Source organism: Halyomorpha halys, unplaced genomic scaffold (assembly GCF_000696795.3).
Source record: "Halyomorpha halys isolate HHAL.00 unplaced genomic scaffold, Hhal_1.1 Scaffold27.1, whole genome shotgun sequence".
In the NCBI taxonomy this organism is placed as follows: Eukaryota; Metazoa; Arthropoda; class Insecta; order Hemiptera; family Pentatomidae; genus Halyomorpha; species Halyomorpha halys.
In genome coordinates this window covers 1066535-1074070 of record NW_027115109.1, presented here as the reverse complement: position 1 = coordinate 1074070, position 7536 = coordinate 1066535, and the positions used below count along the sequence as shown (strand labels likewise).

At 25.1% G+C, this 7536-nt stretch overlaps 1 protein-coding gene across 5 annotated transcripts in view; it reads right to left on the bottom strand.

Moving 5' to 3' along the window:
- Mef2 (myocyte enhancer factor 2) overlaps positions 1 to 7536 on the bottom strand; it is a 364222-nt gene that overhangs the window by 31956 nt on the left and 324730 nt on the right. The window contains exon 1 of one of the 5 annotated variants that reach the window (XM_014424964.2): positions 3053 to 3115. The exons of the other annotated variants lie outside the window; for them this stretch is intronic. The gene's annotated coding sequence lies outside the window, so the exon portion shown is untranslated. Of the gene's footprint in view, positions 1 to 3052; positions 3116 to 7536 lie in introns of those variants that run through there. 5 annotated transcript variants of the gene reach the window in all.

The following is a 7536-nucleotide window of genomic DNA, read 5'->3' as shown; positions in this document are numbered from 1 at the left end:
ATAATAAATTTTAAAAAATATTTAAGATAGTTGAATCGATCCTGTGGATTCATGTTTGGTTTGAAGTAATTGTTATTGCAACCCTATCATTCAATTTTCTCCAATTATTTTCAGAGTCATGAAAAAATTAATTAATTATTAAAATTAATCAATAAAATACATTTATGTTCCATGCGAATTAGTTTTAATTGATCTAAAAAAAGCGATATAAATTAGAAGTTTTTAGCCAATGACTATTAAACGTAGTATGATTTTGTTGGATCATGCACTAGGTATTTGACGATGAGCGGAGAAGTTTTGATATTTTTATAATTATGAATTTTTCCTTATTGGATTGTAAAAAAAAAAATTAAATAATAAGGATAATTGACTAAATGCATTTATATATTTCGATATATAGTGCATATTTATTTTATGTTAGGTTTTTTTATTTTTTCTTCTTTTCAAAAAAGGAAATTTTAGGGATCGGTCGAAAAGCGATATACTTGACCTACCGAAAAATGTTTTTTTCAAATTTTTTTTAGGGCTTAGTTTTTATTTCGAGTTTAATATTAATTTTTTTATGGGTTTTACATTATAGACGAATATTATTTATAATCATTTTGGTTCCTTCATATATTATTTGGAAATATTTTAATGATTATTCTTTTGGCTTTAGGTTTTCGTTAAATGATATTTATACCGTGTTTTGGTCACTAAGAAAATGGTGTGAGATAGATTTGAAGAAATTTGAATAAGTATTCTATATTTTTCTAGTTTTAATGTGGCGTTTCAAGTCTTCAATTTATTATATTTATTTATATCAATATTTATCGGAAATGTTCATTTTCAAACTTCGGACTTTATTTAAAACAAATCCGATGAATATTGTTTAAGTTTAACTATCTGAAAATGAGTCGAAATTAGGTTACTTTCGAGTTTTATTATTATTATTATATTATATTATTATATATTAGGAGTTGTAATAAATCCTTGTTAAATAATTGTTATCTGTAATAAATCCATTCATTTTAGTTGTATATTATATCAACTAAAGAACAATTTAATAGTAAATAATGGCTTACAATTAAATATTTATATTCCTTTTATTTAATTATGTTGGATAAAATATAAACGATATCACGAAACAATGACCGAAGCAAGGTGAATTAATAATGCGCAAGCATACCGAAGTAGGAATTGCCTAGTGTAATTGCAAATAATTAATAAAATCGATTAATGTAAACTTTTTAAACATAAATTGATATTTTTATCGAGTATAATATTAGATATTCTTCTTTTTAGCTTACGAAATAGTCTTATGTAACCCAATCATAAACGAGCTTGATATAAGTCGTCTGCAGGAATAAGCTATAAATGTCATTTTTCTAAGATATCTATTTCCCTGGGATTATTATAATATTTAAGGTAATTGTAAAATATATGTTTAAGTTTCAACTATACGGTTCAAGTTCTTTAAAAAGCAAAGACAATGCACATCAAAATAAAATTTAAAAACACAATTTATACCTTATACAGATGAACACACAATACAATAAAACTCATTGAATAAATATACGAAATACATCTTATTTTTAAAATATTTTCAATTATAAAAATAAGATTTAAAAAAATCTTAAATAACAAGATAGTGAATTTAGTCTAAAAAAGATAAGATTTTTAATTATTGGACGAAATAAAAAAAAGGTTCTATTCACAACATTCTGTTCTAATTTTAATTAATTAATGAAACAACATTACAGTAATACTGTGTTCTATGTTATTATTCCTCATTTAACAAAATAGAAAAAACAATTAATTTTTTTTTAAATTTCATTATCAATAACTTCTTTGAAGCCAATATGATCCTACCGTTATTTGACACTAGATACAATTGAAAGATTATCACAGCAGCGAGCTTTTATTTTGCTGTTCACTGACACTCTTATCTATTTTTAATTTAAAATTAAAAAAACAGGACTTTATATTATAACCAAAAAAGAAAATATATAATTAAAAATAATAATAAAATGAGAAGGGGCTAAAAAGAAATGCATTGTTTCCTTTCTCATTGTATTATTTTAGATTGAAAGTCGAAACTATTCTAATTAACTAATGAAATAAACAAACTTTTTCGATAAAATAATATTTTTCTTCTGAATGCAATGAAAACTTTTAAACTACGGGAATACAATAAGGCAATAATATATATGATATATACAAATTATACACGTCTCTGTCATTAGAATATATTACTATAAGTAAAAAAAAAAAATACATTTATGTTACATTATATTTACTATAAAAACAAATCATAAATATAACTAAAATATATAATAAAAATTAAACATACAATGAAAACCCTAGTATGCTTGTTTTAAAAGTTAGTATTCGACAATTGTCACAAAAATTAAAATGCCTCAAAAAGAGTTGATAGTTAAATACATTTATATAGAACGAACTGTAAATGAAATAGGCACAAAGAGTTTACATAAAATATAGACGATATAAATGCTATTTACTAAGACGTGTCTTATCATATGAAATTAATATGTTAAAAGCAACTGAAAAACCTTTGTCTAAATTCTCACACACAACAGATTTACGCTTAAAAAATATATATATAATGTTTTACTTTTATATGTACAATATACAACACTGAATAAACACGCACTCAGAACTGGGCATATAAAAAATACGTTTATTAGGACGTTTCCAGAATACAACAACAGATTACTGACAAGTAAAACAAATAGTTATACAAAAAAAGAATAATCAATACAATTTTTAAAAAAATAGCATTACGATTAAACACAATGAAATAAAACAATGCAAAGGTAATATAATTGCTAGTGAAACTGATTTGTGAAGAAATAAAACAAATTTCAGCAATAGGGAACTTCGGCTAAACCAAATTCAAAAACTAATAATTATTTATAACTATTTAACCTATTATATCATTAGCAATTATAAAAAAAAAACTATAGGAAAGTTAAAATTGAATTTGTATATGATAATTGAGTAATACAAATAATGAAAGAAATAAGTTATGTATAATTATAAAATTACTTACAGTTTGACGATACATGGGAGCGAGAAACAAACCCTAGTGATACACCAACAACCCGAAGCCGACTGGCCTTCTAGGGATTGGGCAAACTCCCACCCCTCCACAACCCCCCACTACAACCCTTAATACCACCCCTCCCTACCCCTCCTAACTCCCTTCTCCCTTTATTCAACCTAACACTCTTATTCACGCCGTTGGGCACTATATGCTTTATTTTTTAATAATAAAAACGTTCCATCAGTCAATGTTTGAATGATAACAAATTAGTAAAAACGAGACGTGGTGCGTTCAACAACGAACATTATCGGATAGAATTCACTTCAACAGCACCATATTAAATAACAAATACAGCATCAATTTATATTATTATTATGTATCCCAATTAAAGGAAATAATTCTTTTCTATAAGAATAATACCGATATTAAATAATCTGCAAAAGAAAAAAATAATAATAATCATACTATTTTTAAAAATACAAAGAAATTTTACCAATAATACATAATAAATAAATTTATCATAAACTATAATATGAACAAAATTGAGAATATATGAACAATAAGAAGCAGTCGTCTACACGTAGCACCTGTTGGACTGCCACTTTTCATTCACAATCTCTACTTCGATACAGTCCAGCTTGAATTGAATCACATTAGACATAATAACTATAGCATATAATATTCACTCATCAAAATATAAATTTCAAAATTAATTAATACCTAATTTTCATTTCTTATTCCCAGTTATGACATTTGAAATTTGACGTTAAAAGGGTAAAAGAAAAGAAAAATCGACTTTTCGCTTTAAATTTCATATATTGCAAGGGAATGAGAAACTATTCATTCAAAATTCTTAACAAGAATTTATTTAAGAATATCGAGAAAATGTACAAAACTGTACATCAATCTATCTGTTCAATATTAATTAAAAAATAAATTAATAGCCCTGAAAATAACATAAAAATATGTATAAAGTGTATTTTAACTGGGATACTTCTTATAAAATATTTATCCATAACCAGGTATGTCTTTGAATATAAATATACTTCTTTTGCAATTAATGCTTGAACGAATGGAAGATTTCAACTAAATTTAAAAGTATGGTAAGCCAACTTTGTTGTGAGGTATTCGAAATATAGAAGTTAGAATATAACTAAAGAATTAAATTATATGTAATCTTATAACTTGTTCGAGACTAGTTTTATTATTCTATTAAAATAAATTATACCCATATAGTCCCAGCATTCTTTATTAATAAAAACTAATATCCAAAGTTTCGGCCATCATCAAGGACATTCAATTAAATAATAGCTTTTCATAATTAACAATTTTAAACGACATTATTACTTATAAATTATCATACTTGCCCAGATCTAATATAATTATACAAATTAACCTTTAAAACAATAAGGGAATTATATTTATTCATTATAAACTTGCATTATTATATGTCTAATTAACTATTTCATTTAGATGTAAATAATTTTAATTACTAATAATCCAAATAATGATATCACTCACTTATGAATAATATTATTTAAACTTCCTAACAATCAGGTCACGTTGATATATTAAGAAATATATTTTGGACTAATTCTTTATTTCTTTTGTTATCAAAAATATTATCAAAGTTAATTATAAATAAAAACCTAAAATTATAAATCCTAAGTTGTACATGATTCCTTTCTTGTATGCTTAAACTGAAATAAAACAAATAAATAAATACAGAAGACAGACATATCATTTTTATTACCATCATATTACTATAATAATTATTATTTCAGGTTATAACTGATTATTCTAATTACTTTTTATAAGCTCGGTTTAAAATGAAAAATGTGATTAAAATGTAAAAGATAATTATAAAATAACTAAAAAAAAAAAAACTACATCACTACAATCTAAAAGGTGTTTTCCACATCACCAAAATTATATTTTTGTAATAAAGCTTCCTCGTTTCATAGACAAAAAAATTGCAAGTTTAAAAAAAAAAAAAAAAACAGGTCAAACTATAACAAAAAAAAAATATAAGTAATAAAAATATATACAAATAATTAATAACAAAAATAAAAAATCAGATCTTTTTGGCTTCATGCGTTCCCACACATGCTATATGTTATAATGCTGTCATTTTTTAAACAATTAGTAACTGTAATTCTGGATTTTCTTTGCCTCATCAAATTTATCAAATTCAGAAAAAACTTGGAATGTCAATTGTACTCTTATCATTTCATCATCAAAACTCTTACTTTTTTCATTTTTGTAAAATCGTAAATCTTGGAAAGTGGGGTTGAAACTTGAACACTGGTTGAACACTTTCCCCAGGGTTATTTGCCTGGGTTTCTCCCAGCTTCTGTAGGCCCTTGACCTTTTGCTTCGTTAGGGGAAGTTTTGTTACCTTTCTTATCCTTAAAGGGCCCTCAGCCATTTTGAAAGATTGGTTAAAAAAAAAATTGTTGAACTTCCCGGGAAATTTACCTTTCTGTTGTGATAAGGAAAATCACTAATGTATATATCTGTACAATATACATATCTTTATTTATACTATATATGTAATTTTATGTGGATCTTGAAATTATGTACTTAATTTACTTTTTCATTTTTTTTTTTAAATATTTATTTATTGTTATTTAGAACTGTACATTATTTATACATTTAGTAAATCTGATCTAAGTTAAATTGGAGTGTTACAGGCGTGTAGAGAAACTACCCATTGGCAGCACTCTAATGACGTTTTACATTAGCTGGTCTCGTGGCCATCTTCTTTTCAGGCGCCTCGGAGGATTGTCAGGAATGAAAGAGGATGCAAGGTTTTCATTTTTATAAAATCGTAAATCTTATGCAAAAGAAAAGAAAAAAAAAAGCAATTCTCAAGGAAATATTATAACTTTAGTCAATGTAATAAGAATTAATTCAGTCTAAAGATATAGACAAAGTATCTTTTTTTTTTTTTTTTTTAATCATACAATGTAATAATTTAATTTTTAGATGGTTTAACATGCATAATTTATTTCATTAGTTACAAATTGTCAGTTCTGAGTACTTTTTCAACAACATTTTCTAAATATGAAACGTTTTTATTACATATTGCATTGACAAAAGTTTGGAGAATAACTCCTAATAGCAGAAACGTCCAAATTGATATAAAGTAATTGTTAAAATCTAGAGCTGTTGAGTTAATTGACTCTTTTTTGAAATCAGTATACAAATATATAAATATTGATAACTTTATTCTTGACTCTTGTAGGTATATACCTTTTTTTGGATCTTGAGGTTCAGTCAATAATACAACTTTGTTTAGTCCACGTTTTGCAACTTAAGTGTTTGCATAGTCATGCCCTACAATGAAAAAAAAAACAATTTTTTAGAACAAATACTTTCTTCAACTAATTACTATAAAACTACAAACACATACTGTAATTTATGATTAATAACTATTACAAATAAAACATTGCTTAGTAAAAACAATATTTACACATGTCTACATTGGATCACAATGTAGAACAGCCTGTTGTAATAGAATTACATAACAGACAATTGTAATAGTTATTAATCATAAATTAATCTATGTACTTGCAGTTTTAGAGTAATTAGTTGCGGAAAGTATTTGTTCTAAAAAATTGTTTTTTTTTGTTTTTAGATATGTATATTAGTGATTTTCGTTATGACAACAGAAACGTAAATTTCCAGGGACGTAGAACAATATTTTTTTTAACCAATCTTTCAAAATGGCTAAGGGTTCATTGAGGATGAGAAAGGTAACAAATCTTCCCCTAATGAAGCAGAACGTCAAGAACCTATAGAAGCTGGGTTAAGTCCAGGAAAATAACCCTGGGGAAAGTGTTCAACCAGTGTTCAAGTTTCAACCCCACTTTCCAAGATTTACGATTTTACAAAAATGAAAAAAGTAAGAGTTTTGATGATGAAATGATAAGAGTACAATTGACATTCCAAGTTTTTTCTGAATTTGATAAATTTGATGAGGCAAAGAAAATCATAATTACAGTTACTAATTATTTAAAAAATGACAGCATTATAACATATAACATGGGTGGGAACGCATGAAGCCAAAAAGATCTGGCTTTTTATTTTTGTTATTAATTGTTTGTATATATTTTGAATATTTATAACTTCATATTTTTTTTCTCTTGCATAGTAACTCTAGGCAGGAGGAGTTTATTTAAAAAGTGTACATGCTCCATGCAAAAAGGCATACAGTGTGTATGAAATGTATTGTTAACATTGGAAAGTGTCATAGTAGAAAATATAAAAAAAAAGATCAAATAATGGATAAAATACAATAATTAAAATGATGCAATTAGAACATCTGGTTATACACACACATAATTTTTTTTATCTATTAATTTATGTTCTTATTATTTTTATATTTATTACTTTTTTAAATATTTATTTATTGTTATTTAGAACTGTACATTATTTATACATTTAGTAAATCTGATCTAAGTTAAATTGGAGTGTTACAGGCGTGT